This window comes from Anastrepha obliqua, chromosome 5 (genome assembly GCF_027943255.1).
Source record: "Anastrepha obliqua isolate idAnaObli1 chromosome 5, idAnaObli1_1.0, whole genome shotgun sequence".
NCBI lineage: Eukaryota > Metazoa > Arthropoda > Insecta > Diptera > Tephritidae > Anastrepha > Anastrepha obliqua.
Window position 1 is genome coordinate 120,585,909 of NC_072896.1, and position 19,021 is coordinate 120,604,929.

At 38.2% G+C, this 19,021-nt stretch overlaps 1 protein-coding gene across 2 annotated transcripts in view; it reads right to left on the bottom strand.

Annotated features, from left to right (window-relative positions):
• Window positions 1-18,500, bottom strand: part of LOC129248077 (serine-rich adhesin for platelets-like) — a 63,180-nt gene extending 44,680 nt beyond the window's left edge. For both annotated transcript variants that reach the window (XM_054887511.1, XM_054887510.1), the window contains exon 1: window positions 17,446-18,500. The gene's annotated coding sequence lies outside the window, so the exon portion shown is untranslated. The remainder of the gene's footprint in view (window positions 1-17,445) is intronic.
• Window positions 18,501-19,021: the final 521 nt, after the last annotated feature.

A 19,021-nucleotide genomic window follows, 5' to 3' on the forward strand; every position in this document is an offset into this window, starting at 1 on the left:
TCATTTCAAATGATACAGGTTTGCCCATATTCGACGGACACATCCGGCAACCCTGTATCTTCTGACAGAGACGTCAGATCGCTTAATGACATACCGCGTTGGAAGCGTTAGTCCAAGCAGATTTTTACCATGGAACAGTACACGCCACGCTAGCGCTTCCAAATTGTTGAAATTTACATTCAACAAAAGAAGTCAAAAGAAGAAGAAGAAAAACAAAATCATCATGTCCGATGAGGCTCATTTCTTATTGAATGGGAAGGTAAACAAACAAAATTGCCGTATTTACACCGATTTTGACTGGCCCGATTTAACGCCACCTGACTTCTTCTTGTGGGGATATTTAAAGGTTTATATTAATAAGCCAAAGACAATAGAAGAGCTCAAGAACCGAAATGTTAGCTAAAACTATGAAAAATGCTGCAAAACGGGCACAATACGCCGTACAGGCTCAATGCGGCTATTTGAGAGATATCATATTCAAAAAGTGATGTCAACAAATCTACTTGAACCACATAAAATGATTATTATCGCCAGCATCAAAAAAATTGTGTTTTTCTTTGATAAAAAAAAAGCACATGGGTCCGTCGAATATAGGCAACCCAGTATATGGTATAAGCATCACACACTTTTTTAACATAATAGTCAGCTTTGGGAGAGTCACTTCTGCCTTCTTCAATGTGCCTTGCTGGTGACCAAGTCTCTTGCATCTTTCAATTTATTTCTTTGAATCGTATCAAAGAGGGCAATTGCAACTGCATTCACCTAATGAAATCTATTAGTCATGTCCGCTTCTTTAGGACGACTCAACAGATTCTTTCTGAAAAATAATGAGATCTTCAGGAAATGATTGTAAAGTAGGTACTCACTGAGAGAAGAGAATAAATAGTAAATTTGCCAAGCTGAGCATTACCTCAAATGATGCGCGGCCTGATTGAGGTTCAACAGAGACACTGAACGATTACAGAAGGGGACCAAAAGCAAACTGTGTCATCACAATAGGCATCTAGTACTTTAGTACCTTTACTTTACCTGACTACGTGCAAACCCAATGGTATCACAATAAAATACCAAACTTAGCTTGCACTTTCCGCACAATGTCTTCAAAGCCATACACTTTCATGAAAACTGACCAATCAAAACTCCCCACTCTCGTTGCCTCAAGCCCCACGTCTTTATGTTCATATGAGTACTTATACACACAAAAATCATTCGCCTCCCATTTTGAAAATTTAGCGTTGGACGGAATAAATGGTTACACTAAGAATGTGGTGCGGTATTTATAATTCTCGAAATTGTGCACTTGAACTTGAAAATGTTGGTACGTGATAATTTGCTCAACATTTGTGACCAGTTTCGTATTAAGCACACATCTCACACGCTTCAAACGTAGATTAGTAGTAATAGGCCATTCCATGAAATGGCATGAATGTGGTTTGCACGCAAATAAAAGAATACTTAGGTGTTTTTATTACCGCTGCTTTGCTCGTTTACGCTGTCTTAGGTAAGGTTAGGTAGGAAGAGATAAAAATGTAATTTGCGTGCATATACGCATACATACATACAACCATATTAAAGCCACATTTTCAATCCTCAAAAGTGGGCGCGCGTTGCGAGATCTCATTGTAAAAGATAGGAGGCAACCAGGATCGGCGGTATATGGCAGGCATTTTAAATCTTATACACACATACATACACACGTATGAGATGTATGCAGAGGTCGACATAGTGCAGTGAATAAGATTCAGCGGCTCCGCTAGCGCACCGGCTCTAAATGTATTCGGGACAATGCTCGAAGGTGGTACCAGCGGAAGAAGAAAGTCTCCGCTGCCATAAAGCTAGTACTAACTTCACAGCCGTGGATTTTGCCAGCAACGTGCATTTGCTTGCCGTGAAATGTTGCTACTAACATTGACTGAAAGATGTGAAGAAACGTCGAAGTTATGAGCAATTGGCAAATTTTGACAAGAAAAATGCGCATGTCGCATTTAAATACTAGATATGGAAAAATATTGCTGGCATGTTGAGCGTTGTTTTCACAGCGTTAACTGGCTACTCCTTTGCCGTGAGATACATACGAAAATTCACGCATATTTCACGGCAATGTACATTGTGTAAAATAAGTACCCGGAATTTAAAAAAAAAAACACATTTTTTCATATTATTCATCATTATTTGTTGGATCGCCTTCAAAATAGGCTCCTTTTGAGCCGATACAAATATTCCAACGAACAACCCAGTCATCCATGGCTCGCTGGTAGGCCGGCGCCGGGATGGCCTTCAGCTCCTTTAGCTAATTTTTTTTAATGTCTTCAATCGACTCAAAACGCCTTCCCCGAAGTGGCAATTTTAGTTTTGGGAAGAGAAAAAAGTCACAGGGTGCGAGATCTGGCGAATACGGTGGCTGTTCGATAGTATTTATTAAGTTTTTGGTCTTGTATTCGCGTACAATCAAGGCTCGGTGCGATGGCGCATTGTCGTCGTGCAGAATCCACGAATTGTCCTTCCACAATTCGGGCCGTTTACGGCGAATGGCTTCACGTAAACGGCTTAAAACGGATAAATAATATTCCTTATTAAGCGTTTGGCCCTCTGGAAGGAACTCAGAGTGCACCACGCCTTGGTAATCAAAGAAAACCGTGAGCATAACCTTCACTTTTGACCGGCTTTGGCGTGGTTTTTTTGGATACGGCTCGTTCTCGAAGCGCCATTCAGACGATTGCTGACTGGTTTGCATATCGTACTCGTAGACCCATGTCTCATCACCAATTATTATGCGTTTCATGAACGTAGGGTCCGTATTAGCTCGGGAAACCATGTCTTCAGAGACCTCCTTCCGATGCTCTTTTTGCAAAAAATTGAGTTAAATTCGCCAAGTAAACAAAAGATCAACTCACTTTGGCTGCAGAATAAAACACACTAAGTAATAGATCCCGTTCTAATAAGGCTTGTGCATTCAAGGACATGTGTACCAACATGAAAAAACCAAATTTGAAGTGTCAGGTATTCCCGGGAGAGTTTAAATTATAAATTCCGGGTACTTATTTTACACAATGTATATCGAACTTTGCACTATGCTTAAGAGGGAACAATTGGAGAAGAATTTGACTGACTTGGCGTTTCTAATTGGCGTCGGTTAGCACGTGAAAGCAATGACTGGGGTGTTTTGCTGAACTTGGCCAAAATCGCTTAGGCGATTTCTGCGTCAATAAAGGGATTAGGGGTAGTCAGAATTTTCAAAAAATTGGGGGTTTTTCGATTTCTTAAAGTATAATATCTTAAAAATATTGTGTGAAAATATTTAAATGAATCCGATAAACACTTTTCAAGTTATTCAACAATTAACAAAGGGCACTCGGGCGCTCCGGAGCGTTCGGGAGCAAGTAGCTGGATATTGCACATATGAAAGTGGCAGATAAGCGCGCTAACGTTAACACTCGACAAGGTAGAATGCTACGTAGGCAACAGCAAATCGATATTTTGGAAGCTGCTATGACGGCTGAAGAAGTATTATATGGGTTGGCAATAGATGACATAGTGAAAGTAATTAAATAATTCGTATAATTCTACACACATCGATAGCAAAACTTTAAAAGCGTTTTTCTCGAATTATGTTTTTGGAACTGATTATCTCTGTAACTTGAAATCCGCTTGGTGGATTTCAATACAATTCATACTGCTTTTAAAAAACATAAAAACTCGTGCCTGATCGAAGGTTTTTTTTCATAAATTTCGACTTTTTTTTAACAATTAATTGTTGGGTTTTTATGGAAAATCTGAAAAATATTTCCTGAGGCCGCCATATTGTTAATTTAAAAAAAGCTTCGATCGGGTACAAGATTATCTATTAATAAAACTAATTTCTCTTATCCGATTGATTTTAGATGAATCGCCAAGGACTTCTGATGATCACCGCAAGGAACTTCTTTTACAATTATTAATTTTTATTTTTTAAATTTTGCTGAAGTCACGTCGAAACCTGGTGAATGCTTTGTTTTTATTTTTGTAAAATAAAGCAATTGACTAGCAAATTATTCAAAATCATCATTTTTTCGGGCCTCTGACTAGGGGTAGAGAAGAGATGTGTGCCTCCATACCACCGCTAAGAAAGTTGTAGATAGCATAAAAAAAAGCTGGTGCAGTAGGCAGCCTCGCTCGTCTATTGTTACTGCAACACAATCCGCATGTTATCAGCGTCCTATGAAGCAAACCAGGAACACGAAATATGCCTGATAGTCTAAATAAAAAATATTTTGTAATTAAATACATTAAAATAAATTAAAAATAATTAAGTGATTAAAAATAAAAGATAATTAAAACGTCAGCGGTGACAAGCGTGGAAGAGGTGAAAGACTGCTGCATATCTAACAAATTGTAATGGTAATGGTTGCACAGGTTAGGCTCAGGCCTTTATGCACTGCGACCGGATTGATCTAGGGGCGCAGCTAAGTGCTTAATTTTAATTAATTGGTATTTCAAGGAATCGGAGAAGCTTTTTAAGAGTGAGCATTTGCAAGTCTTCATCCTCTAGTAGGTACGAGCCCAGGATTTTGTGTCTTCGAGGCTTTTTCTAATAACCGTGGCCCCACGGCAGGCAATGGCTTGCTTCTGGGCGTATTTCTGCCATGAAAGATAAAGCGCCTCATAAAAAATCATCTGCCCTTCGCAGTCGGCTTAAAATTGTAGATCCCGTCATTGTGTGGAACGTCATCAAGACACACACCAAAAATAGAAGGAGGAGCTCGCACAAACACCCAATAATTGGAGTAAGCGCTCATTATATATGTATGTATGTAAACTGGCACCCCAATCAATCCACTGCGAGAAGATAATCCTGTGTCGTTGAAGATGAGAAAGCACGAGAACATTAACAACGAGTAGCCAGCCGAAGTTCAGCAGCGGCAGTTGTATTTCTTAAAATTTGATTAAAATATTGTTTGGTTAAACTTTTGACTTTATAACCATTTAATTTGTAACACATTTAATTTCATTGAGCTCTTGCATTATATTTCATAATATAAACATTTAAATACAAATCGGACTCTTTCTGATTTACATGTATACATACACTTTATAAGGAGTGATTTTTTAAGAGCTATAGGAAAGTTTTTCAAAAAAACACACGTAAAATTCAGAAAAATGCATGAAATTTTTATTCAAATCGATAGTACAGTCCATATAATTTAATGTTTGAAGATTATTTCATGCAAATGTTGACCGCGACTGCGCTTCAAATGGTCCATCCTCTTAGTCCAATTTTGGCATACTCTTTCCAATGTTTCGGCCGGTATCTCACATATAAATGCTTTAATGTTGTCTTCCAATGCGTTAATTGAAGCAGGCTTTTGTCTGAATAGACATGAGCTTTAACATAGCCGATCTGGGTGGCCAATTGACAGGTCCCGAACGTGAAATGAAATGTTCACCGAACTCGCCTTTCAACAAGTCCATTGTTATGCGTGCTGTGTGGCCTGTGGCACCGTCTTGCTGAAACCACATGTCATGCAAGTCAAGCTCTTGCATTTTGGGCAAAAAAAAGTTGGATATCATTTCTCGGTAGCGCTCACCATTCACAGTTACGTTACGATTCGCCGCATCTTTAAAGAGTACGGTCCAATAATACCTCCAGCCCATAAATCGCACCAAACTGTGACCTTTTCTGAATACATTGGTAGCTCTTGCAATTCTTCTGCCTGATCTTCACTCCGAAGTCGACAATTCTGCTTATTTACGTACCTATTGATCCAAAAATGAGCTTCGTCGCTGAACACAATTTTTCGATAAAAAAGTGGATCTTCGGCTAACTTTCCAAGAGCCCATTCACCAAAAATTCTGCGTTGCGGTAGGTCGTTCGGCTTCAATTCTTGCACCAGCTGTATTTTGAAAGGCTTACACCTAAATCCTTTCGCAAAATTTTCCACGTTGTTGAGTAACATAGGCCCAATTGCAGCGAACGGCGACGAATCGATAACTGATGATCAGAATTAACACTGGCCGATACAGCTGCAATATTTTCTTCAGTTCGCACTCTACGTAAGCGTGTTGGCGGTTTGATGTCCAGTAATGTAAATTTGGTTCTAAATTTAGTCACAACAGCTCGAATAGCCGCTTTAGTGGGTCCATTAAACTGACCATAAAATGAAAGAAGCGCGCGATAAACTTTCTTAACAGAACACGCATTTTTATAATAAAATTCAATGATTTTCAAGCGTTGTTCGTTTGTAAGACGATTCATGGTTAATTTATAGACCAAACTGAAGATGTTTGACAGTGAAACAAAACACGAAACGTGCGTCAGATGTTTAAACCAACTGTTTAAAAAGATAATAGCTAAAAAATCGCCCGTTATTACCGAAATCGGCGTTGAAAGTCAATACTTACTGCAGAAGTTGCCAAGATCCTTGATAAAACCAATACAGCGAGATATTTTCGACTCTGGGAACTACTTGGTTCTTAAATTTCGCATATCCTTATTGAGCAATCTTCCGAGTCGTAGCTGAGGCGCTCCACAGCAGCAACATCTCTGTAAATGATGTGGAACCATCATGCCGAACCACCCATCTGTCAAAGATGAGCTTTCCTGGGCCTCTTTGGTCAGCTGCCTCACCCAGTAACCACTTGAGGCCTTTTCAAATAGTGTTAACATATTTCAATGCCCACAATTGTGAATAGAAAGCGAAAAAGCCTGCTTTTATTTGCCGATAACAAGATTTTTATTATCGTCTCAGAATAGACCTCAGGCGAGGTTTATCTAACTTTCGCTTTGTACCTTTGGATTTTATGTTTGCATGGAATGCATGAACATTTTAGTAGTGACCCACACTTTAAACATTACTTCGATAAAAATCAACAACAATAACAAAACTCAATGATGAGAACTAAATATAATTGCATGTATGTACTTATACATACGAGTACTTAGCACGCAAGCGAGCGAGCAAAGCATAAAAAATAAAGTACGATCGAAGAACAACTGTATACCACAGTAATTTACGTGAGTAAGCCAGTAAGCAAGTAGGACAACATTTCTGTTGTTTTAACGCCGCAGGGCAAGGGGCCAATACACTGTGCAGTTAATCGGCGGTACAGCTTGTTTTGCTTGAGAAAACAAGTGGTTGCCGTGGTGTCTGTGGGGTGGGTGTGCGCAAGCTCACGCTGTGGGCTAACAACAGTGTAATGGAATTTCCGTCTGACGAGCGGAAATAGGATGCAACAGGGTGAGTGAGTGATGGACATGGCCATGGTAATGGAAATGGGAATGGGAGTGGGCTAGCAGTGGTGATGATTTAAGTTGTGGGTGTGAGTGGAGTGGACAAACAAGCAGAAGGACACAACAAAACGGAAACACCCAAAATAGACAAAAGACAAGTGAGAAAAATATGACAACGTTGAAAGCAAAAGCGAAATACGCATGACCGAGGAATAAACACCAATGTGCATATGTACATATGTATGTAACTACTCATAGAATAAAAGTGAAAAGATAGTAAAATAGAGAAATGAATAATGGAAAAATACAGATGAAACTATGTATGGCCGCGGTACACCAGTACACGAGGGCACCTAATAAACATGCGCAAGTTTGTAGAGATGTATACATGTGGATATGTATGTATGTATGCACCCTTGTACATATGTATATTTGTAGCTTGGTTATTGTAGTATTGTAGGCAAAGGTATATAAACTCGGCGGAAATGTATGTAAATTAAATGAACGTTGTTGTATAACCAATTCGCTTAGTTTATCAAAAAAAAAACCACGACAAAATCCAAGACAATTACAATAAATATCAGCGCTGATAGCGCACGTTAGCAGAATTAAAGTAGAATAAAAACAGCAACAATAACACCAGACACTCATAAAATTGTAATTGAAACAAAAACAAAATCGAAAAACTTGCACACTCACAGCAGCAACAACAATACTATTGTAATAGAGCGTGAGCATATGGCTCGTTGACTTTTTAGCCGGCTGCGTTGTAATCTGAGGTGAAGCGCTTGGGTCTGGGGTTAGGGCGGTGCGATGCGCAATGTCACAAAAAAAAAATTGCTGATAAAAACAATAGACACATGGAGAGGCAATAACAAATGGGAGTGAGTAGCAAATGTTTAAGTGTTCGCTCTGTGCTATTTCGCTGGTGGTACGACAGCACTTGCGGGCGCGGTAGCGGTAGAGAAAGCGATCGCACACACCACTACGACAGTATGGAAATTTAAAAGAGTACGAGCGTGTACATACATATGTGCGTATGTATGTATATTGGCATTTGCGACATAACGCATCGCTCCGCACCGACCGGGCCACGTAAAGGCGAAAGAGGAACCCCAATTTACATGCGAAACAATTTCAAAATCAGAGAATTTAAATGAAAATTGTGAAATGAAGGCGACATCAGCGTTTGTGCACGACAATGACAACCAACAGCTACACAAAGAAACGCTAAACACGCTCGTCGCAATATTTACCCTGAAACAGCGAAAAAATCAGTCAAAGTACGAAATTGACGAGCAACAGCAAAAACAATAATAATAACAACAACAATGAATGGTACGATCAACAGCAGTAACAGAAATAATAGCGGTAGCGACATCAACAACAGCAGCAACAACAAATGCCAGCAATAATAATAATAAAAAGATGCGTTTAAATAACATGGAAATGTTATAACACGAATCAGCGGAGGGGAAAATGTGGAGCACGTAGCAGTGCGGCGTCGCCGCAGCAGTCGTTGCCTTAGTAGACATACATAGATGCGATGCGATGCGGTTCATATCGAAAGGCATACACACATACTTAAGTGGTGGGGTATGCGCTGTGGCTTACAGCGAGCAATCAAACACCCAACCAACATTGCACTATTTTAGCACAGCGTCGTTCGAAACACCATAGCGTGCACGGTAGAAATTCAAGCAGAAATTTCGAAAACAAATTGCTATACCTATGTACATACATACATACTTATGTAGCTATGTATGTATATATATTAAGTACAAACGTGTGTATAAAATTGTAATCGTGTACTTGTTTTTCAGAGAAGCTACGACAAGACGTTACTTTATCAAATTTGGCAAATTTATCTTTGTTTAGCAAAACAAAAAAAAAACAATTTAATGATTGAAGGAAAAGTAGATTCAATCATCAGTACATACACACATTTACAACAATACAAGTATATAAGTACCATAATATTGTCAATATTGCTAGAACTTTCGAAATTGTGGGGTTGGTACTCTAAATATGTAATTCGTTACTCTTAACATTTGAGTTCTTTCATGAAGTTATCTTCTTCTTCTTCTTAATTGGCGCGAAAACCGCTTAAGCGATTTTGGCCGAGTTTAACAAAGCGCCCCAGTCGTTTCTTTCTCGTACTAACCGGCACGAATTTGACACACCAAGTGAAGCCAAGTCCTTCTCCATCTGATCTTTCTAACGCAGAGGAGGCTTTCCTTTTCCTCTACTACCACCAGCTGGTACCGCATCGAGTACTTTCAGAGCCGGAGCGTTTGTATCCATTCGGACGACTTGTAGCCGCTGGATCTTTATTCGCTGCGCTATGTCTATGTCGTCGTTCCTTTCCTTGTTTCCTTTGCTTTTATCAATTATCTGCATATACGAGCTAGAACAAAATTCAGATACGAATGGTGTCGAAGAAAAATAATATTGTAAATGGTGGAAAATTATACATACATATGTACGTATACATATTTGTATGTTAGCTAAGTAAAATCAAGCCTTTTACATGAGTAGCTTTTGACTGGGGTTAATTTTTCGTAAAAATTGATAAGCACCTTATTATCATTTCTAGCTTTCGAGTATTTTGAAATTTTCACATCAAACCTACACCAATTGGCGCGACCTCTAGCCGCACATACTTATGATTATATGTATCAGGTCAGTCCATAAGTTCGTGCGTATTTTACCCATAATTTCACTTTCGTTCGATTTTTGTATACAAAAAATTATTCGCGGAATATAACGAAACTATTTATATTTTTTTTGATATATTGTGCATTCAACAAGTGATTTTAATCGCGGATAGAAGCAGGGGAATGGAAAAATAAAATCGAACCTTCGAACGCATATAAGAGGCATATTTTGTACTTTTTTTAGTAGTAAAAATGCAACATCTGCTGCTACAGAAATAAACACTGTTCACGGAGAGGATACCGTGAGTGTATGGACTGCGCAGTGGTTTTCGAAATTCCGAAGTGGTAACTGCGACGTGGAGGATGCCCCGCACGCTGTTCGTCCTGAAGTCTCTAACTCCGACGCCTTTCTCGAACTCGTGGAAGCTGAGCCAAATTCGACAGTCGATATGATAGCTCAGAGGTTAAATTCATCGCATGGAACAGTTCACAGGCACCTGGTTCAGTTGGGAAAGGTTTCAAAGCTAGGAAAATGGGTTCCGCATAGACGTTCCCTCGCCAACCTTCAGCAGAGAGTGAATGTGTGTTCTCAGCTGCTGCAACGGCTTAAAAAAGAAAGTTTTTTGAACCGTATTGTTACTGGTGATGAAAAATCGGTCCTTTACAATAATCCTGTTCGTAAACGTGAATGGTTAGACAAAAGTGAAACACCAGAACCGACCCTTAGAGATGGCCTTCACCCCAAGAAGATTCTCCTGTCTATTTGGTGGGATATGGCCGGTATTGTTTATTATGAACTTCTGGAACCAAAACAGACGATAACTGCTTCTTATTATTACCATCAGCTATCAAACCTGAATGAGGCACTTAACAAAAATCGACCGTCTTTAGTGAATAGACGCAAAGTTTTGTTTCACTACGACAACGCAAGAACTCATACCGCAAGGCAAACATTAGGCAAGCTGAACGAGCTCGGATGGGACCATACTCTCCGGATATTGCACCTTGTCATTATCACCTTTTCCGTGGACTTCAATCCAATATGAGTAACAAGAACTACTCCTCAAAAGAAGCTATAAAAAGGGATATCGAAGCGTATTTTGGGTCCAAGGACAAACAATTTTTTGAGCGGGGAATTAAATTTGCCTAAACGTTGGGGAGACATTGTAAATAGTGAAGGAAAATATATTATTGATTAATAAACACTCTAAACATCTTTTTTTTTAAATTTTAAAACCACCTTTAAAAAACGTACGATCTTATGGACTGACCTGATAGTAGTTATTTCACTAAGCCAATCACATAGCGTGCCGATTAATTGCTGTATAAATTTTATGAGTAATTTTCAACCAACTGCAGATAAACTTAGAACAACAAATTATCGGCAATATAAATTTTTCTTTTGTCATTATTGAATTTCTTAAAACATGCATTGGTATTTTGGTTATAATACAGTTCACGAAATCAGCTCAAGGGCCAGAATTGCTATCTTTAACTGTGTTTAATATTATTTATCTTTATTTTGCCCTTATATAGAATTGGCTGAGTTGTTTTAGTTTTGTCAAAGCCATTGCTGCAGAAAATATAAAAAGAATCAAGCTGCAAGCGATTCGTATCCGCCAAAAAAAATTGAATAAACTCAGAAAAATTAATTTTTTGTGTGGTAAAATTTCTTTCCCGAGTTTTGTTCAAAAAACAGGCCGAGATTGCGGCTTCTTGTCTTTATACGAGTATGTTCTTTGCAATTACCAGCAACAAAGTACGTATTAAGAAAATCAGGTTAGTCCCACTACCAAAACTTAACTGAGCTCAATTCATCACGCAAAAATAAATTAGAGGGAAATAGGCATTAAATCGGAGCCAACTATTTAGTTTTATGCGTGGTGAAATAAACTAACAACAGAGTTTTTTGGGACCTCCAGCATCACCCAGGAATGATAGATTGCCAAGTTTGGCCATCAGGTATGGTGAACAACAAAATTGTAGTCCAATCAGAGCGAAGGCTGTGTTGATTCTTTTCATACAGTGAGTCAAAAAAGTATTAGCACACTTGAAAAATAAAAAGTTCTCAGTGATATAACTTTTCTTTTAATGAAAGTATAAAAAACTATATTATATTAAAAAAATGGTATTTTCTAAATGTGTTTATTTATTACGTATCTGAACAGAAAAAAAAATTAATTTCGACTTAGGTTTACAAGCTCAACCTTGAAAGGTAAAATAAGGCACTGTATATCACCAACACAATCACAATTTTCTCCTTAACGTCAAGAAACCAGTTGATTTTTTCAGATCCGCTGAGAACCGATTAACGGTCTGAGCTTAGTTGCACTTCTAAAATCTTTTCACTACGGGTATCATTAGTAATAATTTTTAATTAATTTTATTTTCAATGCCATCAATCGGAAAAATCTCCAACAACAGTCAGCAGAGGCTTTGATTTGTTCGTTCATTCATAGCTTATTTAGTAGGTGACAAAATTAAATCAGTATACCGTGAAAACTAACTTTTTCTAATACACTCAAATTCTCATTTATTCATAAAACCCCATTTGGCATGACCTATCCAACAAAAGAAGCTTTAGCTCCTTTATTTTTGTTTAGCAATTTTAAGTTTTAATATGAATTTGGAAAGCGCAACGTTGGCATTTTTCAAAAATACGCAATTATTTTGAGTATTTATGACAAATCATCAATAATCAATTTACACAACTTTTTTTTGTATTTAAAAGTTTTGCAGCATTTTCCCCACAATTTTGCAGGGAAGCATTTACATTTAATTATTTCTACTGGGGAGGAAGAAATTTTTCTGTTTGTGCTAAAAAGTGGCACTAGCTTGAAAAAATAGCGGGCTTGGATCTCTTGAGGTTACACATCCTTTCTCAGAGAATGTTGAATATTCACAAAGTCAATTCACTAACTTATTAAATTAAGTTCCTTCCTCAGTTTCGGAAAAGGGATCATATCTCTGTCACTTTTCTTATTTGAAATGTTCTTTATTATAATACATACATATATTGAGCGTTCACTGATTGTAGAAAAATGCAGACCGGTCATTTAAATTTTTTTTTTCTTTTATAAAGGGTGGTTAAATTTCAAAGGCCGATGTTGAATGTGAACCACACCTAAATATCAAGTTTTTTTCTGCATTGCATTCGACATTTTTCAATTTCAGACTAACTCAATTTGAACCATGTAAAGATACACAATCGAGCAACGCGTTAAAGTTGTTCAGGCTTATTATGAAAACGGGCGTTCAATTTTGGACCATCGGATGCAGGTGTGCCGCCGAGACCGCGGCGGTCATTTGGCCAATATTTTGTTCCATACGTAATTTAGACATACCAATATTATCATAATAAAGATAATTTTCTAAAAAAAATGTATTTTATTCAGAATCAGCACCGGCCGTTGAAACTTAATCACCCTTTAGTATTTAAGATTACAGCAAATTAAATGCGATTCGGTAATTCAGTTTGCAACACTAATTATAAATAATATGTTTCCACTACTTCTTTGAAAGATTGTTGTTGTTGCAGCATAAATATTCCTCATACATGTACGGTGACTGCTGCTGGAGTGACTGTCCTTGGACGAATAGAGATCCGTAGAACCGACTGCCGTGGGAACGATCTTTGAAAGCTCTTTAGATTTAGTTTGTGGGTGGTGTGATGTGGTCCCACTAATGCAGCTTCAGTAGGATGTGTAAACTTTTTTGTTTTGTTTTTGCCCACTATGATTGGAGTCTTGTGAAGCCAACAAGTACTCTGAAAGTATGCATTCAAATATGTTTCCTTCAATGCCTGTTTTCCGACATATACATAAGTAAAGGGTTTTCCAATAACAGGTGTTAGGTGTTAAACAGCAGAGATGATTAACGATTTTTTATGGCCGGAATTGGATGGTATTGATCTGGGCATCGTTTATTTTCAACAAGACGGCGCTACGTGCGACACAAGCAACGAAACCATTGATCTTTTACGGAAAAAGTTTCCGGACCGTGTTATCTCTCGAAGAGGTGATCACAATTGTCCACCGAGATCTTGTGATTTAACACCTTGTGACTATTTTCTTTGGGGCCACGTGAAAGTGAAGGTCTACGCCAACAACCGCGAGCCGATTCAAAACCTCAAAGATGAAACTCGCGAGGCTATCGAGGGCATAGGGCAGCAATTCGGTTATGGAAAATTTCATGAAAAGAATATTGTCCTGTAAGCGTGGTCGTGGTGGTCATTTCCTTGATGTTATTTTCCACTATTAACGGCATACCTTCCTCTTTAAAATGAAATAAACATCCGATCATTTGTATTAAAAAATAGCATTTTTCTTTGAATATCAAAGTAACACCTCTTATTGGAAACCCCGTTACATGTACATATGTATGTACACATAAACATGCATACTTATGTACGCTTTCGCATAGATAGCAGCGTTACATGCGACTTCTACTTCCTTATCAACCAAAATTTCATATACATATCTGTATGTATGTATGCATATTTATTTCAAAAATATCTACTTTTGCTCTTTTTATTGTTTTGACAACTTCGCTACCATAACATCAAAGCAAACTATTAATTTGTGTACCCGCACGCATTAGTTGTACCAAATATTCAATGCCACATTAATTTTTTCAAACTTTAGAATCGGAGTAGTTCATAAACTTGTGCAGAACTATTGCTCGAAATCAGCATAGGGGACGATAATTAAAAGATAGACGTATGTATGTGTATTTAAATGTTTTATGTAACAGGCGTAGCAACGCCCCCATACGAATGTAATATATACATATGTATGTATGTATGTGCATATTCAATTGACTCTTCCTAGAAAAATTAAATTTGGTTAAAATGCTTTAGAAACTAACGAAGTTTTTATATATTTATTTATGTATGATCGGTGGATACAGGCAGCAATGTGAGTCTCGTATTTACATGCATACATATGTAAAGGGTGATCAGATTGGAGGCACTTTTTCCTCAATAGGGTTTTTTGACAGATCACGCGAGACCACTGTCAAACTCAATACTTTTTTTAGTATTCATTGCCATTTCATAATGGAAAGACTTACTCCTCAACAGCGTTTACAAATCGTATAATTGTGTTACGAACATCGACGCTCTGTGAAAAGTGTTCATCACGCGTTCAAGCCGACTTATGTTGTTCAGCGATAAGTCCCCTTTTTAGCTTAATAGCTACATCAATAAGCAAAATTGCCACATTTGGAGTGAAAAGCAACCCAAAGCCATTCAAGAACAACCATTACATCCACTGAAAACAACTGTTTCATGTGGCTTATGGACTATTCCTCCAGTCCATCGGCCCACATTTCTTCAAAGACGAGGCTGGCGTCAATGTAACAGTGAAAGGCGAATGCTTTTGCGCCATGATAAACAACTTTTTGATGCCGGAAATGAAAGCAGGTGATCTCCGGCACAACATTTGGTTCCAACAAGATGGCGCTACTTGCCATACAGCCTGTGAAACATTGGATTTACTGCGTCTTCGTTTCGGTGAACAATTTATCGCTCGTCTCGGACCAGTGGATTGCTCACCAAGATCGTGTGATATTACACCTTTGAATTTTTATTTGTGGGCGAATGTAAAGTCTGCCTGTTATGCCTTGTGGATAAATCAGCTTCGGTTGAGGCATTGGAAGTCAACATTACTACAGTTATTCACGAGATACCAGTCGTAGTCTTCCAGCGTGTAATTCAAAATTGGTATTTCGGATTGCCGAATTACGGCTCATTTGCGACCAGCATTTGAAAGCGATTATCTTTAAAAAATAAATGTCTTAAACGGTTCTACACAAAAATAATAAAGATGCCCGAACAATTTGAATTTTCATTGTTTTATTTCAGTTTAAAATCCGATACCTCCAATTGATCACCCTTTATATGCATAAAACAGATTTTGATTTCCGTCCGTTTGTGCGTTCATTTATAGTAGCGCTAACCCTAGTAACAATTAAGTTATGTTTATAAAATTTAAAATCATAATTCAAAAAATGTAAAACTGTGAGCCATTTTTCTCAACATTTTGGTTCCTTGAACACGCAATAAATGAGAGATATGCTATATTTTAGTAACCAATAAAGCAAAGCTGCTCAAAGTTGATGAAAGTTGTGCACTTCCTCAAAGAGTTTGTAGTCATATGGTTGTTGGCCCAAGGCTCTCAAAGCAGGACGCCCTTGAACACAATGAAAAGCGAAGTTCAGAAAAACCTGTACTTGATATATGTATGTATGTATATGACCGTAGCATATTCCCAGCGAAGCAGCTGTTGAAGTATTTTGATCCCAGTTGGCAAAGCCGGCAAACGGTTGCAGAGTTAGATAATAAGAAGAAGCATGAGCAATGCAGGTTAAGCGAATACTTCTACAACATACATATCTGTTAATTTTTAAACGTAGATTCATATCGATTAATGCACTTATGAACAAAACCAATAACAACTGTGTCAATCATTTTTCTTGCACTGTCTTGACGCTTTGTTTGCAGGGCATTAAGTTAAGCGCGTCAAAGTCTGGATAAAAGCAATTAATAATATGAATAATAATTGGCGCTTACATCCATTTTTGGGTGGTTAGCCGAGCTCCTCTTTCTATTGTCTACAGTTTTATGCCGCCTCCGAAGGGCAGATGCTTTTCTACGAGGAGCTTTTTCATGGCAGAAATACACTCGGAGGTTTGCAACGGTTCGCTGGGATCGATCGCTTTTAGAAAAAACTCTTTCGATCATTTGGAGTTTTATACCCGAAGTCACGCACCATCTCATTCGGGTACGGCGGCCGAACAAGGCAATTAGGTACTGGAAAAGCATTTTTCATATTTTTCAAAACAATAATTTGTATTACTACTACATACATCTGTTTGTGTGTATGTACCTACAGTAAAATACACGCATATGTACACATGTAAAATAGTATTGTAGTTATTATCACAATATTGATTTTTGTAGTTACACTTTTCATGCTCTGAGCCAATTCGATTTTTACTATGCCACACTGTCCAACGTCGCGGCGGGAATAGTGGCCAAACGCAGACAACGACGGCAACGTCATTCAATTAGTGGCAGCGGTGAAAAGCGCATGACAAGAACACAAACAAAAGCAAAAGCGAAATCATCGTAAATAACCAAAAACAAAAAACAAAAAAACAAAAAACCGACAAAGAGATAGGTTGACAACGTCGACGACATTAAATTACCACAAGCCACGGCAGCACTGAAAACGCCATTTACTACAAAACATTTATACAAACGTATGTGTGTATGTATGTGCATAGGTATCTAGGCATACGTAGCAAAAGCAAAGCAGGGCAGCGCCAATGTGACGACGCTGGCGCTCGATAGGTACGAATATGGTTAATTTACACATGAATACTTGCATATGTATGTATGCAAATTGGTATTGTAGCCGCTGCCACCGCTGCCTTTTTTGTTTATTGGTTTTCATTTTGTTATTGATGTTGCTGCCACCGTTGTGGGGCTGCCTAATCAAGCGAAAAGTGCTCTGCTCAGTGCCGCACGGCAGTAGAAGATGGGAGGAAATTGTTGCCCAATTTAATCTTGCTACCTACCTATTTGCTAGCGGAATCGCTACAAAACGCCCGTTCACCACCCCGTGCAATCGACGGATGATTGACTGCCTCCAGTATAGCTGCTGTTGCTATCGGCTTCCTGCTGTTGTTTCGTAGGCGCACAATTATAAATTTTTTATTTCAAAACAATTGCGTTGATGGCAATTGAAACTTTTAAATATTCTTATGTTTTTAACGCTAATATTGGTTGATTGCTATTGGTTGCGATTTCTTTTGTTGCTTCATTTGATAAATGGAATTGAAATTTTAACACTGCACTGTTCGCCATAGCGCGTTTTTCACTTTATGTTACCGCTGCCAAGATGCTCCATATGTGCCAACGTATATATATTCCCCCTGAAATCAAATGAGCAACGACTCCTCGACATCCACAACCGTTCCGACGTACCCACTTGGTGTTTTCATTTTATGCGCGCGCTCTTGTGTGTATATTTATGTTTTAATTCTGCTTTATTATTGTTTTTCGCAAACTTTGCACTTTGCTGTTTTGCCTTTTCGCCTTCTCAATTCAATTTTGTGGCAATTTCCATTTCCACACACCAATATGCACACATGTCAAAACACAAAAACAGACAAACAGACAAACGAGCGAGCTAAGACAATTGCATGCACCTCAATTTTAGTTGTTGTTGTTAACGTTTTTTTTCTGTAATTTTTCTGTTATCTACATATGTATGTGTTGTCACTGATTTCTTCTGCCATCACCTCAAGGTGATTCCAATTGGAGTTCTTGTTTGTTTGTATATAAATACATTTTTTGCAAACAACTGTAGCTTAAACAACAACAAATATTTCACATCTTTTATGTTTGGAATTTTACGGACGACTTCTCGAATCAGAATTTCCAAACGTCAGCAAATTATAGTGTATACTGCAATAGCAAGTAAAATAATAAGCGAACAAACCGAAAGAAACGAATGAACGAACGAATAATTTTATTGTTGATGCGCCACGGTAAACGAACGAGGAGCGAATGTCGTGACAATTGCGCTGCTATCACCCAACATGCCAGCAGCGGCAACGATAGCGAAAATTGCAACTGTCGTTGTCGTTGTCGTTGCGTTGTGCGCTCGTTAACAAAACAACGGCGGCTGCACACAGGTGGGCAGCGGACCGCGTACCGCGCGCCACGAGCAACGAAAGCCGAACTGTGAACGACAAACTTATTAATCAGCACTTAACAACTGCACTTAATTACTTTAAGTGTTTTATCAACAAAAATACTTTAAAAACTTGGGTAGATATATATTTATAAAGAGAAAACACTCAGGTCATAGTCGTACATGTACATCCGGTATACCGTTAAGTCAAAAGGGAAATAGTAAGTATGGCGCTCACTGAATGTTTCGCAGATGACAGCGATGGCAATTCTCTTTCGAATCCTAATTAGGGTTGCCATCGCTTTTTATACTAGGTTAAGAAAAATAAATTGCTCTCGCATAGTCCAGGTCGTCAGTTCACAATTATTAAAAATAAAAACAAAAACTAATTATAATTGATCTTACTATTAGTGCGATTTGGGGTCTTCTTATTTAAGGGGTTAGGGGTAGTCAGA